Below are 17377 nucleotides of genomic sequence, written 5' to 3' on the forward strand. Positions count from 1 at the left end.
CAGGGTTTCTCTGTGTAGCTTTGGCTGAAACATCTCCATTTTTAAGGGGAAGATTTGGTCTTGGGCTGGGATGGAGTGTTAAATCTCACTGGTAGACTGTTTACCTTGCATGAGTGGGGCCTTGGGTTAGATCTCCGTCACTGCAAAAAAGAAAGGAAGGTGAGGGTGGAGGAGGAAGAGGCAGGGAGGAGATAACCACAGCAGAAGTAGGTCAGGTGCTTCTGATATGGAGCAGAGAAGAAAAGGATGCACTGAGAATTAGATGGGGGAGCGAGGGAAGCATGCGAAAGCTGAAGAAACATCACTGTGCAAAAGAGCCACACATGGCCTAACAACAGGTCTACATTCTGACAAATATGCTAAAAAGGGCTTTCACTGTGTGAGCATCATAGTGTACTCACACAAACTGACTCACTAAACAATGTCATTTATAGAACTACTACTAAGTATCTGTCATTGGCAAAAAAAAAAAAAAAAAAAAAAAAAAAAAAAAAAAAAAAAAAAAGTTAGGCACCATTACTTGTTTTTCAGCAGATTTTCTACTGTATTTTGTTGGCACACATCACACCTACCTATTATCTATCAGTGAAATCCCTGAGTAAATGAAAGGGTTAGTAAGCATAAGAAATACAAAAGCACACTGACCCCAGAGGAACATCTGTAAGGATTCCACTCATAAGCAGAAAAATAGACAATTTACAGAGAAAGACACATGCTTACGCAGCCACCCATGTATGCATGCATGTACACCACACATACTTAAAAAAAAAACTAAGTGATTTTTTTGTTGCTGTTTTTGAGAGTGTTTTTTGAGTTTTGAGAGAGACAGGGTTTAATGTAGTCCAGGCTGGCTTTGAACTCTATGTAGCTGAAGATGACTTTGAACTTGATCTTAGCAACTTTACTTCCAGAATGCTGGAATTATAGGCATGTGCTACCATGCTTGAGTTATATAGCACTGGGGACTGAACCCAGGGCTTCAGGAATGCTAACCAAACAATCTATCTGCCTTGCTATTTCCCAAGCTCTGCAAGTGTTTCCAGAAATAAATCTTCACACTAAAGATTAACCCCCACTTCATTTCCCACTTAGCCCCGACCTCAGGACTAAATGAAGTTACACTGGTTAATTTTACCACACATTTAGAAAAATTTACAATAATTCTGGAAATCTAGTCTAGAAAACATAGAAGAAAAACTTGTAATACATTTTATAAGACTTTCTTTATCCTGTTTTACAAGTCAGAGTAGTATTTTATTAATTTTTTAAAAGCCTGCATGTATATACATGCACCACATATATGCCTGCCTTGTGCTCAGAGGCCAGGGGAGGGCACTGGATTTCCCTGGGACTGGAGTTAGAGGCAGCTGTGATCTTCCATGTGGGTGCTGGGAATTGAACCTGGGTTCTCTGCAAGAGCCAAAATTTGTGAACAAATGGATTGATCTAGAAATTATCATAATGAGTGAGTTCACCCAGAAGCAAAAAGAGACAAACGGTATATACTCACTTATATCAAAACACTAGTCCAAGGGATTCGTACCATGAAAAATTTTACTTACCAGGAAAGTGGGTCAGAGGAGAGGACATCCTATTGAGACTTTAGGCAAGAGTAGCTTGGAAGAATGGGGAAATAGTAGGACCCACAGGGTCCTGGAAACCTACAAGAAGAACTTTATGACAGGCAGATCTGGGTCCTGGGGTCCTCCTCAAACTAAGGCACCAGCCAAGGAGAATATAGGCAGTAAACTTCGAACCACTACCAAGACCTAGCCGACGAACATGATATTCTCCACCGTTGAGTGGAGAGTGAGATCTGACTCTTACACAAACTCTGGTGCCCCTTTTCTGACCACGTCCCCTGGATGGGGAGGCCTGACAGCACTCAGAGGAGGGATAGCAAGTTACCAAGAAGAGACTCGATATCCTAAGAGCATATATAGGGGGAGGAGGTCTCCCTCAATCACAGACATAGGGGAGGGGAGAAGGGGGGAAGTGGGAGGGAGGGAAGAATGGGAGGAAACAGGGAAAGGGTTAATAATCGAGATGTAATACAAATAAATTAATAAAAAAAAATCCAAAAAAAAGTATTTCTAATTTCCAAACCAATTCTCCAGAGACAAGACAATATTAAAAAACCAAAGTAATCAAAATTATAGACTATATCCCTCAAACATAAACACAAAATATTCCTATGAGATATTTCAGTGATACACAAAAGGAATAGCACATCACAGATAACTGAGATTCATTTTGGTAATAAAAATTAAATATTAATTTATTATCCTACATAACTCACCATACTAAAAGCTCAAAATGCAAACCCACGATATAAATTTATAGAAAAATTCGTTTTAGAAAATACAATATCCATCATAATAAAAATTATCAGTCTACTGGGAGTAAAATAAATTTTTCTTCAAGACTCAGGAGTAGGGAGCTGGAGAGTCAACTCAGCAGTTAAGAGCACTGGCTGCTCTTCCAAAGGACTCAGATTCAATCCCCAGCAGCCACATGTTAGCTCATGCTGTCTACAACACCAGTTCCAGGACATCTGACACCATTACACACACACACACACACACACAAGCAGGGAGAAACCAATGTACATAAAATAAAAATAAATAAGTTGTTTTTTTAAAAGTTTCAAGAGCATCTGCAAACAACGAAGCCCTGAACTCAGCCAGTGCCATATATGGCCTGTTTCCTGTTGTGAAAGCCTGCCTTCATCCTGCTAGAGAGAAAGGCAATGGTGTCCCTACTCTCATGGCCACTAAATGTCTAACAGTAAAAGAAGATGCCATTTTTATGAGACATGACTATATATTCATCAATATATTTTATAGTCTTAAATATGAAAAAAACCACTTAAAATTAATAATTGAAGATTTTAGGAATACGAAGGCAACAGACAAAAATCAACTACATTTTTACATACAGGTAATATATTAAAGGAAAGTAAAATTATCTTTTAATGGGGCATGGTGATACTAGCCTGTAATCCCTGGCAGGATCTCTGTAAGTTTAAGGTCAGCCTAGGTGACACACAGAGAGACGCTTTGTCAAAAGAGGAAACAAAACAAAACAAACAAGCCCAAAACCAAAGGGGTGGGGGGAACCTATCAATACCTTTTAAATTGGTTTCAGAAAACAAAAAATAAAAAATAAAAAATAAAAATTAAATCCTTGGATATACATCCAAGAAAACACATATAGGAGTTGCGTGTTGAGAAGACCACACTGATGAGACAGGTGCAGTGGCATGTACCTGTAATCCTGTTATTTGTGAGGCTGAGGGAGAAAGATTATGGGTTCATGGACAGACTGAGCAACATAGAAAGACCCGCATTAGCAAGTGCACACACACACACACACAACTGAAATACTAATAAAAGTTTAACAACCCAAATAAATGGAAAAACACACTATGTTCTTCAATTGGAAGACTCAACAAAGATGTCAGTGTTCCTCAAAATGATTCATAGATGTGACAGAATACCAATGAAACTTATGTCTTTTTTATTAAACAATATATCACAGGCATTTTTTCATTTGAACACATATTCTATAACATCAATCAAGTTAAATAGTTCTATACTCTTTCATTTCCCAGATTTATCCTAAGATTATTATTCACCCTTGTTTAAAGTGCTTCCAGTATTTCTCTGTTATAAACAGGGTGTAGGACATATTCTTCTAATTTAATCTTTGCACGTATCTTTGTTTTCCTAAGATGAATTATTGGAAATACAACTTTTGATTTAAAGGATATGTTATATATAGGTAATATATATTTCTATTTCTCTTAATATGCATTGTCAAAATACTGCCTAAAATTTTTTTTTTCTTCAAACTTTGACTTAAATCTTATTTCCTCTGTAATGCTTTCTCGGATTAGCCCTTTCTCATTGTTCAATCTGTACAGCTATTTGGCCTCATTAAATTATTTTTATATTTATGTACTATATAGGCAATTACTGCTTTAATAAGATATTATGCCTGTAAGCAATCCACTAACTATGTCTTTGAGAAAATATTAGCGAGGAAAAAATACAGAGCAATCAGCTGATAGGCTGCAAGGCTGGCATGAAAGACTAAGGCAATAGAGACAAGGGGGTAATTAGAGCTCCTGTTGAAAGCAGCCCGTCCTTGGGTCCTTAGTCTATCCATTAAAAGGCAGTGGATAGAGGTAGGGCTTGCATTTTCTCTATTATCTTTAGTTATATGTTTTCTGAAGATTTTTTCCTCAAATTCTGACAATCATGTTTCCACTTATAAAGCATGACATTTAGGGCAATCATCTGGGGAGCAAAGAGTCTACCAGTTGTTTAGGACTATCTATCTATTGAGCCTGTTCCCCTTGAGATAGGAAATCATATACATTAATTAATTAACCAAATTATGCATTTCTACATCTGGAATCACCTAAAAATAATTGGCTAGTATCAGTCACGTCCAGCATTGTGAAGATATTTCAATTAAGAAAAATTAATTAGTTCTGTTACTGATGAAACTCATCGTACAGCACAGCAGTGGGCACTGCGACCGCTGCTGTTTGATTTAGGGTCACCTGCTATGTTTATTGCCCAAAGTTTGTTTCTATGCCTCAAGTATATGACTTTAAAATATGAAAGTCCATGTCTTTCTAGACCCCTGCAAACATTAAGCAAATAAAGCAGGAGCATATTTTATATAACCACATGTGTCAGACTAAATTTAGGCTGAGAGAGAATAAACACAATCCATATCTGATTTATATTTGACAGATACATAGATATAAGCTCGTTTTGAATGCCTACATGCTGTTTCCATGGCAACTGCATAAACATTATTCTCACAACACACAGTCATCTTCATTCTTTATATCTCATTATTATTATTATTTTCATTCTCAAGGGAAACCCGATTATTCCTTTGGGAAAAAAATATCAATCAATGGTTTTCTTAATAAGTGGCATTTGAAGAGTAGGTAGGACAGTTCTTTTTATAGAAAAGCAGTTTCCACCAACGCTCTAGCCATGTGATAGAAGATGGGGAATGTAATAGTTGCCTTAGGATAAGGATGAGCACACATTATAATAAATAACTTTGGAGAGAGAATAGCGGGTACACTGGAAATCCACAGAGGGCCGACCCAAGTGATCACCTACAACTCCTACTTCTGTTTTCCCTGTGCACATTATGTGATGGAGACTCTGCTTTGGGAGAAAACACCTTTCCTTCTTACGCAGTTCTGGTGGTCACAAAAGAAACACTTTTGCTAATTTTCTTATCAGATGTAATGTACATAAAATGGCTAGCAGCTAGAGACAAGAAAATGGCAACTGGGAGCTGGAGAGATGCCTCAGTGGTTAAGAGTTCCGCCTGTTCTTCCAGAGGTCCTGAGTTCAATTCCCAGCAACCACATGGTGGCTCACAACCATCTATAATGTGATATGATGCCTTCTTCTGCAGATAAAACATTCACTTAGAATAAATAAATAAAAATGTCAGGTGGTGATGGTGCACGCCTTTAATCCCAGCACTCCGGAGGCAGAGGCAGGTGGATTCCTCTAAGTTCCAGACCAGCCTGGTCTACAAAGTGAGTCCAGGACAGGCAAGGCCTCACAGAGAAACTTTGTCTCGAAAAACCAAAAAACAAAAACCAAACCAAACCAAACCAAACCAAACCGAAAAAAACCAAAAAAACCCAACCCAAACCAACCAAACAAAAAAAGAAGAAGAAGAAGAAGAAGAAGAAGAAGAAGAAGAAGAAGAAGAAGAAGAAGAAGAAGAAAATGACAACTGACTTAAAAAAAAAACAACACAAAAAACGAAAAAGGAAGGATTAGAAGGAACCATACCAGGTCCCTTCAGCTTGTCCTCTTTGAATCTGCGGTAATTATCTCAAATGCAGTGGCAGCAAATGGAAGAGATGCCACAGTGGATATTAGCTTTCATATTAACATTTTCTCAAAGTTCTCTAAGGCAGTGGTTCTCAACCTTCCTAATGCTGTGACCCTCATGTAATGGTGACCCCCCAGTCATTAATTTTATTTTGTTGCTACCTCATAACTGTATTTTGTTAGTTATGAATTGTGTAATATGTGACCCTTAGGATTGAGAACTATGCTCTAAGGAATAGTGGGGGTGAGCTTGAGCCTAAGGAAGCCTATGAAGGATGAGGTGGTACTTGCTGTTCCCTCCTCTGGCCATTTCCTAACAAATAAGATAGCACTTGTCTTTATTTTACGATTGTACATATGATTGCCTCATATAGGCCTCCATATGCCTAGTCCATCTAATACAGTACTCTTTGAATACTGGGATACTTAATAAACTCAAATATTTATTAAAATATTGGTATATTTTCAATGCATGATACTCTCACTATGAAGCCCCCGTCTCTTGAAAGTGAGTTTGTACCTATTTCTCACCACCTCATTTATCCCTAGGACCTATGACAAAGTATGAGCCAAAGAGCCAAATTTTGTTTCCTTTAATTTTTAAGTGAATGGCTGTTTTTGTACCATTTTGTTGAAAAGACTGGCCTTTATCTCAATGGATTATATCTCTGCACCTTTGTTAAAAATAACTTCCACTTCCCTGTATGTCTAAATGGTTTATTCTTTCCATGTATCCAGGAGCTTTTAAACAATAGATTGCTTGATTGCTTTAGTTTCCTTAGCTGTTCTTCAACCAGGTAGCATCTCCCATCAATTTGCTAAATGGTTTTTAGTTTATCTTTCCAAATTTATTTATTTATTATTTGCGTGTAAATGTATGTAAAACAGGGTCTCACATAGCTCTAGCTAGCCTCAAATTCATTATGTAACTAAGAATGGCTTTGGATATTCCTGATCCTTCTGCCTCCACTTCCAAAGTGCTTGGATTGTCGCTAAGTGCCACCATGCATAGTTCTCCAAATGAGAATCAGCATAAACCACATGGATCCTGCGGCATGGGCATATCGTCTGGCTACTAGGTAAACTGAGGCAGAAGGACAGGGATTTCAGGGCATCCTGAGAAACTTATGAGACCCTGTCTCACAATGAAAGGTCAAAAAAAAAGGGGGGGGCTCTGAGGTGTAGCTTAGAGTGCCTGTATAGGACACTCAAAAGCCCCAGGTCCAGTTCCATGCTCAGTATCACCAAATGCCTGCGCACCATGCCCATGTGGATATATGCACACATATGCACAAATACACAGACACATACTCATACACCTGGATACACTTGTTAACTACTACAGAAAAGTTCTTATGCGGACTGGCTGGCTTTCATTCAGCCAACAGGACAGTTGAAACCATAGCCACGTGACCTATCCCAAGAGTTGAGCACAGAATCTATATTCATTGGGATCTCACTTGATTTCTTTCATGAGTATATATAGTCAGTATAGGTTTTCAGTATAGACTGTATACCTGTTTTCAACTTATACCCAAGTATTTCATGTTTCATGGTGCTACTGTTTTATCTATTTTTTAAAAAATATTTATTCGTCTTTATATGCATAGGTGTTTTGCCTATATGAACGTCTGCGTGAGGGTGTCAGATCATGAAGTTACAGACAGGTGTGAGCTGCCATGTGGGTGCTGGGAATTGAACCCAGGTCCTCTGGAAGAGCAGTCAGCGCTCTTTTCCACTGAGCCATCTCTCTAGTTCCTGTTTTATCTATTTTAAATCTCTAATTATTAAGAGCATGTAGAAATTTAAATTATTTAAATTATTTTGAATTGTGATACTTTGTTACTGCATTTATTGTTAGTTCTAGGTTTTTTTGTAGATTCTCTGAGATTTTCTAGATAGAAAATAATTTGCAAATACAGAGAGCTTTGTGTTTTCTTTGATGAGTGGGCTATGGTACCCTTGCCTTGTTATCAATCTTAGGAAAGGAGCATGCAGGTAGATGCTCATCTCTAAAGATGCCGACTATAGAATGTATGGCCTTTGTCAGAAATTCTATTTTGGGTTTGCTGAAGATTTATTATTATTATTATTATTATTATTATTATTATTATTATTATCTGGCACTGTACCTAATTATTATTGTTATTTGAGACAGGGTCTCACTCTGCACCTCAGGATGGCTTTGAACTTGCAACAATCCCCCTGCAATCCAACATAACAGACATGAGAAACCATGCCCAGAAGTACACAATTAATTTGTTGAGTTGGAGAACTGCATTTCCCCCTGAAGATTAAAGGAACCTGCATCCTGGGATAAAGCCACTTAGACACAATGTATTGTCAGCTTTACTTACTGTTTGGTTAGATTTGTTAATATTTTCTTGAGGACTTCCCATGCCCACAACTTTAGTTTTCCTTCTAATAATCTATTTTACATGTTTACTACAATGCTGGTTTCAAAAAAGGAGTTGGAAAGTGGCGGTTGGTGGTTAAGTACAATTGCTCTTGCAGAGGATCAAGGTTCAGTTCCCAGAACACAAATGGTGACTGACAGCCATTACTAACTGCAGTTCCACGAAGTCAATCACCTTCTTCTGGTCTCTCTGGGCACCAGGCATGCATGTAATATACTTAAATATATGCAGGCAAAACAATTCACATATACAAAATACATTTATAAATAGGTTGAAAAGTGTTTTGTCTTCTTTTGTTAGAATTCGCATAGATCTGATGTTTCTTTATTAAATATTTTATTGATTTGGATTTCTAATAAAAGGCATTTGAGCCTGGAATTGTCCTTATTAGGAAACTTAATGTCAATTTTAATTTCTTCAATACCTATAAGCTATAAGAAATGTTTCCTTTTAAGGTTATTAATTTATGGGCATACTATTTTGTTAATAGAGTTTCTTTATCTTCATTTCCTATGTGTAAGATCTGTATTAATATTTCCCCATTCATATTTCAGTAATTTATGGCTTCCTTTTTTCATCAATTGTGCCAAAGGGACAATTTATTATCTTTTCAAAGAATTATCTTTCAGTTAATTTTATTGTTTTTGTTTTTTACTAATTTCAGTAATTGTTCTCCATTAAGTCCTTCCTTATTTGCTATGGGTGTAATTAATTCAGCTTTTTCTATTTTCATATCATAAATGCTTAAGTTATTGGTCTGAGTCCCCTTCTGTTTGCTAACTAATCACTTACAGCTTGAAATCTCACATCACTTCAGCAGTATCCACAATTCTGAGATGTTGAGGCTTCGTTTTCATGGACTTAAAAGTACTTTATAATTTCCCTTTTGAGTTCCTCTTGGCCCCATGAGCCATTCAGAAGCAGTAGCTAGGGCTAGGAAATAGCAGAGTCAGTAGAGTGCTCAGTTAGGACGCATGAAGCCCTGGGTTTGATCACCACGCTGAAGAATGGCAGTGATGAGGCGTGCACCTACAATTCCAACACTCAGTAGGCAGAGGCAGGAGTAGCAGGAGCTCAAAGACATCTTTGGTGAGGTCAAGGTGGGGAGGTTCTGGGCCAGTCTGGACTACACGAGACCTTCCTGCCTGCATAGTAACGTTTTAGAAAGTTATCTGCTGTTAGACACTCAGGTGCTTTCCATCTTTTGGCTCTGGTGAATACTCCTGCTAGAAACACTTGTGTAAGATGTTTGAGACCAGTTTTCATTACTTTTTGATCTGTACCATGTGCCACATGACAATTCTGCACTTACCTTTGTGATAAAACACCAACCTTTCACATCATGACAAATATTTCATATTCACATTAGTAATCTATAAGGTTCTAACTTCTTTATTTTCTTGCCAAAGCTTGTTTTCTTTTTGTCTCCTTTTATCGCACATCAAAAGGAGTGAAAACTGACCTATTTGCTAATATAGCTATTCTCAGCAGTATGAAGTAGAAACTCACTGTGGCTGTTTCAGTTTCTGAATACCTGCCTGAGAATTGGACGAGATTGCATAAGTGTCCAGGAGTCCTGGTGCCTTTACATTCTTGGCAGATGTACAGTGGAACACAGAAGAAAAACCAGGCAAGAAACCAATCTGGATTTCCAGATACTGGTGTGGTATTTCCGTCTCTTTGCATCAAAACAAAGGCTCTGTGTCTTGTTTCCCTTTGGTACAAAGTGTGCAATGACCTAAAATACATCATTAGTGTCTGCTATAGTGCCTAAATGTTTTCTTCTTTTTCTTCTTTTTAAATACGGCAAATCAATAGGAGGAAACAAAAGCCAGGCCTGACTCCAAGAAAAACAAGTTACTTTAGTGATAAGCTTCTTTTCATTTTTATGACTGGCATTTCGAGATGGGTTTTGTTGTGACGACCAAATATCAAAATTGTTATTTTTTTGAAAGGTACAAACCAGAATGATAATGGGATTTCCCTGCCTCCTTTACTTAGCTGCTAATATACAGACATTACTTCAGAATTAAATTATTAATAGGGTTGGAAATGAAAAGATTGCCTAATTGCAAGCATGTTTTCCAGATCTGTAAATTTTCACCACTTAAAAGCATGGAGGATGAGGTGGAGAGCTGGCTCAGTGGTTACAAGAGCTGACTGTTTTTCCCGAGTACCTGGGTTCATGTCCCAGCACCCACTCAGAGACTTATAACCATCTGTAATTCCAGTTCCAGGGGCCAGATGCTGTCCTCTGCCCAATACAGGCACCAATCAGGCATGCCCATGGTACACAAACATACATGTAAGTAAAACACCTACACACATAAAAACAAAAACATTTTAAAATGGAGAATGAATTCCTCTTTCGAGCAGAAATGACGTGGTATCTGCATTTATGGTACTCTCCATCACTCATATGTTTAGAGATATTCCGACTGTAATCATCTTCAACATTTACTGCTAAGTACAGTTGGCACAAGGAATCAAAGGATGAACGCGTGTCCTCAACATCCACCTTCGTCATCCCAGTCACAACTGTTACAGGTCCTGACTTCTTTCAGCACTCCTTACCTGGGAGCTAGGCACTAAGTGAAGTCACGTCTATGAAAAACTGAAAACACCAACAAAACACCGTCAAAGCAAACCAAACCCTCAAAACCTGTCTAACTTCAGGGTCATAGCATGTTGTTCTCAGAGGCGAGCCGTTCCCACACAGCATGGCTTGTCTGGCTGCACAGTACTGTTCTGCACTGTCTTGCTAGACATGCAAACGTACAGGCAGGCTTTCTACACGATACATTCATTTCTTGGTAATTTATTTTACTGGAAAGTATTTCTACTACAATTATCAAAACAGGAAATACTTTTAAAAACTTAAGAGCAGATACATGCCCATGGAAATGGCTGTTTACCAACAAAAGTTTAGAAAAATACACCTGAAAGTAGAGAATGATAGTCACGTTCTTCTAAACCACAAGATTTAAGACGTCAGACACTAGTTAGCAAGATCAAAGCCATGACTCCAGAGCACATCTCCACTACTGACTTAGAGAAGATCCCTGACTTTTTGGCCATATTTGTATATAAAATAAGAATTGTATTTCTTTTATAATATTTAAAGCACAAGGTGGATGCAAAACTTTTAAAAATTCTGTAATGTTAGAAGGAATGTAAAACTGACCAAAGGCTTGTTACTCAACATTGACATTTTGGTGATTATCTTTCCCATCTGTCCACACAATATAATAACCTGTAATGTATACACTGAGTATGTTTGAGTTATTAATGAAATACAAGACTCTTAAGTTACTGTTAAAATAAAACAAATGCTTCAGAAAAACCAACTATACATCTTTAAGAGAGTATTACCGATTTGCAACAAGAATGCTGCCAATGGCAAGACTGTCTCCTTATGCACAACTAGGTATGAAAGAAACAATTCCAGTAGGTTCTATCTAAATCTTTACAAGTAGAATAAAGTCAAAGTAGAGGAAACTTGTGGCTAAGAGTGCAGGGTATAGAGTGAGGCCGACCTAGCTCCATCCTTAGCTAGTCATCTGATAGTGATCATTCCATTAACTTCTAGAGAAGAAGTTTCCCATAAAAGTAAAATGGTACCGTTTAATAAAACCTGAGTCAAGCAGAGTCATGAGGGTTAAGCCTAATGCACATGTCACAGATCAACACTTAGATCTCTCCCACATTCTAAGTTGACAATGTTTTGGTACTTGGAAGTGAGGTCTTTGACAGGTAATTAGGTCAGGAGGGCAGCGTCCTGACAAATGGATTAGTGCTCCAGACAAAAAATGCTAGAAACCTTGTTAGTGCCTCTGTAGGGACATAGTGACAAAAAACAAACAAACAAACAAACAAACAAACAAAACCATTAATGAGCTAAGATATATGCTTTCACAAGACTCTAATCCACGAGTGTTTTTATCACAGACTTTCTAGCCTTCAGAAGTGTGAGAGACAAATTTCTGTTGTTTATAAGTTATCTAGAGAAAGACATTTTCTTTTAAAATAACCCAATCAGACTAAAGCAGTATGTGCTGGTTTGAATAAAAGGTCCTCAATGTGCAAAGAGTGAAAGATTTTGGAACACTCAGTACTAAATGGGACTTCTTCATCAAATTCCTTCCCTTGGGGCTCAGGGAGCTATGCAGAAGAGGAGGCAGACAGAGTGAAAGAGCCAGAGGGGAAGGAGGACTCTAGGAAAATGATGTCTTCCAAGCACGGCAGGGCTGAGGCACATGTGAACTCACAGACTGTGGCAGCAGGAACAGGGCCTCACAGGTTCAGATGGGGTCCTAGTGCTGAGAGGCAGATGTGGATACAGGCTCACACTCCTAAACAAACGCTATCTCCAATGACATCCACTTGGAAAGAAAACATCAGTTCTCGCTGATGGAGTCTCACTAGGTATATTAGCCATATTTAGGAGTAGGCTCTGTGCCCACAAGGAGATATTTTTGTAGACTTTTTGTCTCATACTGCTTTGTTTGGGCACTTTATGTTTTACTGGGATTTTACTTGTACATTATAGTTTCTGATTTTGTGCTGTTATGGACTTTGTTTTGTGTATGTATTTCTTTTTATTGTAATTATTCTGTGTTTTTGTTTGTTTTCTAAAGAGAGAGAGAGGAAGACAGGCCATGGAGTTGGGTAGGTAAGGAGGTGGCAATGATCTGGGAGCAGCTGGGGGAGGGGAAATTGTGATCAGAATATACTGTATGAAAAAAATTTATAATTAAAAAATATATCTTCTATAGTCTCTGGCATTTGCATATTTGGTCCCTACTGATGGTCCTTTTAGGGAAGGCTTAGGAGGTGTGGCCTTGTTGGAGGAAGTCTATCATTGGAAGCAGGCTTTGAGAATTTAAAGGCTGACATTTCAAGTTTGTTCTCAATCCTTTTCCTGCTGCCATGCCTTTACTCTGCCATCATGGACTCTAAGTCTCTGGAACCATAAGCCCAAATAAACTCTCTTCTATGAGTTGCTTTGGACATGGCACAGAAAAGCTCTAATTACAAGTAGAATTGAAGAATTAAAAAAAAATTTTAATTAGTGTAGAAAAGAGTAATTAGAATACTTATTCATGTTTTGGTACATCATTTATGAACTTAAAATAAGTCCCTAAGTAGCCAGCATGGTAGTGCATGCCTGTAGTCCCAGCACTTAGAGAGGCCGAGGCAGAGGATTGCTGTGAGTTCAAGGCCAGCCTGGTCTACAAAAAGAGTCAAAGACAGCCAAGGATACACAGAGAAACCCTGTCTCAAAAACAAAACAAAACACAACCAACCAACAAACAAACCAAATAACAACAACAAAAACAAAGCTCTACATTTCTTAGAATCATCAGGAATACTTCATAAAACTGTCCGTCAATCAGATTTTCACATTCCCTGCATTGTACACCAAGGAAGTAGATTTAGTCAATTATCCTTCTTTACTAATACACATTACTCAAGAAAACAAATGGTACCACTCAAAGTCAAATGACAACCAGTGACAATGAAAGTGACAGCTAGGGGCTAGATAGATGGCTCAGTTGATAAAGCATTTGCTGTGTAAGCATGAAGACATATGTTCAAATGCAGAGTGCCCACACACATGGCGTGTAGGTGTTATGGGCCTCCTGTAATCCCAGGGTTTGGGAGGTAAACACAAGGCAAAATGACTAGCTACCTTAAACTGGCAAGATCTGGGTTCAACTGAGAAACCCTAACTGTGCTGGTTACTTTTAATCATCAACTAAAGGCACTATCTAGAATCACCTGGAAAGACAGTTTCTGGAACTGTCTGGATCAGGCTAGCCTGTGGGCATATCTCTGGGGTGTTAAATTAACTGAGGGAGGGGACAGACCTACCCGATATGGGTGGCAACACTCGCTGAGCAGGGAGACCCTGAGTGTAGAGAAGGTGAGTGGAGCGGAGCACATGAACGTGTGCATTTATCTTCTCCCTGCTCTTGACTGTGGATAGGATTAGCTACTTCAAGTTCCTGTAGTGAAGGACTCTAACCTGAAATTGAAAGCTTAAAATAAACCCTTTCTTCCCTAAATTGCTTTTGCCAGTGCATTTTAATACAGCAACAGAAACAAAACAAAGGCACTGCCTCAATCTATAAGGTGAGGAGTACTGAGGAAGATGCTTGACGTCAGCCTTGGGAGCACATCATTAAAGCACCCCCCCACACATATGCCCAGACTACACACAAAGTGGTAATTAGGACTCCACAGAAAAGCTGCAAACATGAATTTTTATAAACATGCACTCAAACAATTTTGGCCTAAGATCAAGAGTTAAGCAACTGATTACCCCAAGTCTTTCCAAATGTGCTCTTGGCAGTGCTTGCCATCTCACAGTCTTTTAAATATTAAGAGAAGAAAAAAATGTTCACAGTGTCTTCAAATTTCTTGTTTTCTATTCTGGATGCTCATGCCTTTCCAATTCCATTTCTGAACTTTTTTCTTTTAAGTGGACAAAACAAAAATAAGTATAAAGGGCCCAGGGGTCCCGCTCAAACTAAGGCACCAGCCAAGGACAATACAGGTGGTAAACCTTAAACCCCTACCCAGATCTAGACAATGGACAGAACACTCTCCACAGTAGAGTGGAGAGTGGGATATTACTTTCTCACATACTCTGGTGCCTCACCTTTGACCATGTCCCCTGGAGGGGGAGACCTGGTGGCACTCAGAGGAAGGACAGCAGGTTACCAAGAAGAGACTTGATACCCTATGAACATATACAGGGGGAGGAAATCCCCCTCAGGAACAGTCATAGGGGAGGGGAATAAGGGGAAAATGGGAGGGAGGGAAGAATGGGAGGATACAAGGGATGGGATAACCATTGAGATGTAACAAGAATAAATTAATAAAGTAAAAAAAAATAAGTATAAAATTAAAATTTCAGATATGAAAAAACAGATTTAACATCAAGTAAAGAAACTAAAACAAAACTCAGAAGACAATTGTCTATGAGAACTACTAGATCCTTAGGGCACTGAGCTTACTTTTTGGAAAGAGAGAACATGTTCGGTGAAAGGTGGAATGACAGACAGTACAGACCATATTCCTTTTCAAGTAACCTTATGTTTCTTGTTAAGAGGCTGGAGAAAAAAATCCCAGTAATTCTTTTAAACATACATTAAAGACCAAAGAAGCCTGACAACGTTAAGCTGTAAGATTAACAAGCTTCTTCCACCGTTTGGCAGTTGTTTGACCAACATTATAAATTTTAAACTGAGTCCATTCGAGTGCTCTAAACCTTTGTGGAAAAACATGACAGGAAAATTCTGGTTACCATTTAACTCCGTAGCACTTCGTTCATTCTGGTGGCCAAGGCAGGTTAGCAGCAAGTTCTACATTCCTTTACAACTTCAAAGTTATTCAGATCTTCTTCTGGTGACTGTCCTTTCCTCCTGGCCTCTCATTTCTATATTCTGAAGGTAGGCACCAATGTTTACTGCAAGAGGGAGAAACGAAAGACAAAAAACCAACCTTAAGATGAAAGGCAGAGTAATTTAAAATACATTACATTTGTTTCTTCATCTTTGAATATTCTGAATTTTACCCTTAGCAGTTATGAATCATCTAATTAACTAAAATGTAACTTCCTTATTTAGGTGGAGACACATACAACCTCACACACTTGAGAATTCCCCTGTCATACTTACAAACCAAGTTATTTTTAAGAACCAAAAGAATACTGGTGAAAAGGATTTTGTAAAACTTCATTTGATTTAAAACAAAAAACAAAAACACTTCATTTGATTGTCCTCAGAGATTCATTTTACAAGAAACATGTGGATATTTATTGAATAGGAAATATTTGTTCCAGCTATCTCCAAATGCAAACATTTAATTAGCCAGTTAGCAATGCTAAATTCAAGCATAAAGTATATTTATAAACAGACTGAAGATAGTTATACAATTTTTTTTTATCTCTTTCTGACTCTTGGGCATTCAATTTAAGAGTTCTAAACTGGCCAAATCCCCAGTTTGGTTTTTGCACAACACCAAAAAACAAACAAACAAACAAACAAACAAAACAACAACAACAACAAAACCCACGATGAGAAACTGAAAGATGAATATTATTACTCTAAAATGATTCCTGGGGCTTGAGAGATGGCTCAGCCGTTCAAGGCTAGACTTACAACCAAAATATAAAATGATTCCTGACTATGCTTACAGAGTATCAAATTAAATCCTCCAATATATTTTACACCTAAAAAGCACTTTTAAAAAGAGAGGTTTTGGATTTGCTCTATCAAATGCAAGCTAAATTGAACACAGCTGTGAGATTCTCAACGTTTTTACAGTGTTTATAACATTAATATGATACAATATTAAGCAGTATGTAGGGATTATCAAAATACTTAAGTCTTAAGAACAGTGACAAAGATATTTAGTCTTCTTCTGACTATAAGGCCTTAGGGGGAAAATGTACTTTATACAACTTTCAGTTTTAAAATTGAGTATGAAAAAGTACACAATGACAGAAAAGTAATTCCCCAAGGGCAGGGTTTGGCTATGCACACAATACTTGCCTGTAAGTCCCCCAAATATTTTTGCTCAATATCTTATTCTTGGACTTGCAGATGACCAAGTATAATAGACATAAAATGGAAAGCTCTATAAATTCTGCTTAATCAATCTCATTTAAAATGTCTGATTTATAGATATGATATAGCCAGGGCCTTAATCTTTATGCAATTTATGAAACTGATTCTTAATAGAGAGTTTAGTTCATTTATATTTAATGTAAATACTAAAATGCTTGGGCACAAAAATTTTATCATTTAAAATTTTTCCTATTCTACTGTTTCTGTGCCTTTTTTGTTTTATCTTTCATTGAATTAATTATGAAGTAAAATATTTTTCAGTGTTTTAACTTTTTAAAAAAGATTTATACAATGCTCTTTCTGCATGTGCACCTGTAGGCCAGAAGAGGACATCAGATCACACCATAGATGGTTGTGAGCCTCCATGTGGTTGCTGGGAATTGAACTCATGACCTCCGGAAGAGCAGCCAGTGCTTTTAACCACTGAGCCATCTCTGCA

The 17377-nt window shown here is 37.8% G+C and overlaps 1 protein-coding gene across 10 annotated transcripts in view; it reads right to left on the bottom strand.

Annotated features, from left to right (window-relative positions):
- Positions 1 to 17377, bottom strand: part of PEAK1 (pseudopodium enriched atypical kinase 1) — a 222713-nt gene that overhangs the window by 99613 nt on the left and 105723 nt on the right. For all 10 annotated transcript variants that reach the window (XM_084782239.1, XM_084782241.1, XM_084782234.1 and 7 more), the window contains one exon: positions 15615 to 15776. The gene's annotated coding sequence lies outside the window, so the exon portion shown is untranslated. The remainder of the gene's footprint in view (positions 1 to 15614; positions 15777 to 17377) is intronic.

The sequence above is a fragment of the Acomys minous genome (genome assembly GCF_964271855.1).
Source record: "Acomys minous genome assembly, chromosome: 5".
In the NCBI taxonomy this organism is placed as follows: Eukaryota; Metazoa; Chordata; class Mammalia; order Rodentia; family Muridae; genus Acomys; species Acomys minous.